This window comes from Leishmania donovani, chromosome 36 (assembly GCF_000227135.1).
Source record: "Leishmania donovani BPK282A1 complete genome, chromosome 36".
NCBI classification, from domain to species: Eukaryota; Euglenozoa; class Kinetoplastea; order Trypanosomatida; family Trypanosomatidae; genus Leishmania; species Leishmania donovani.
The window spans coordinates 184012-184577 of NC_018263.1; positions in this window are offsets into that span (position 1 = coordinate 184012).

The following is a 566-nucleotide window of genomic DNA, read 5'->3' on the forward strand; positions in this document are numbered from 1 at the left end:
TTTCTGCTCCCGCACACTCTTTTTCTCGGTATAAGCGTTTTATTTCAAAGCACGTCTGTTCGTGCGTGTGGGCAGCGAGGTGATGGGTTTAGTTTTTTTGGAGCGCATGAGCGTGCTAGTTGGAGATGGTGCTGGCCTCACCGCTATGCGCCTTTCTTGAGTGTGGCTTGCGTGCAGGATGCGTGCGATCCGGCGCTGTGCCCGGTGTGCCACGTGCGGTTCCGCGGATCGCTGGAGGCTCGAGGCAGACTGCACATCGGGCTTGATGGTGCACGCAATGGTGCGGCCGCGCACGTCTCACTCGCGCAGCATGGGCCTCCCCCGTCGGGTGTCTGCGGCTGCTCCCTGTGCCCCTTCAGGGCGGCCGTGCGGAAGCTCTTTGTGCGCTGGCGCGTGATTGTCCGCGTGCCCCTTCCACTTGCCACACACACCCGCTCCTGTCACGCGCGTGCGGATTGAGGAGGTGGAGCTGCGGCCGCGCACGTCTCACTCGCGCAGCATGGGCCTCCCCCGTCGGGTGTCTGCGGCTGCTCCCTGTGCCCCTTCAGGGCGGCCGTGCGGAAGCT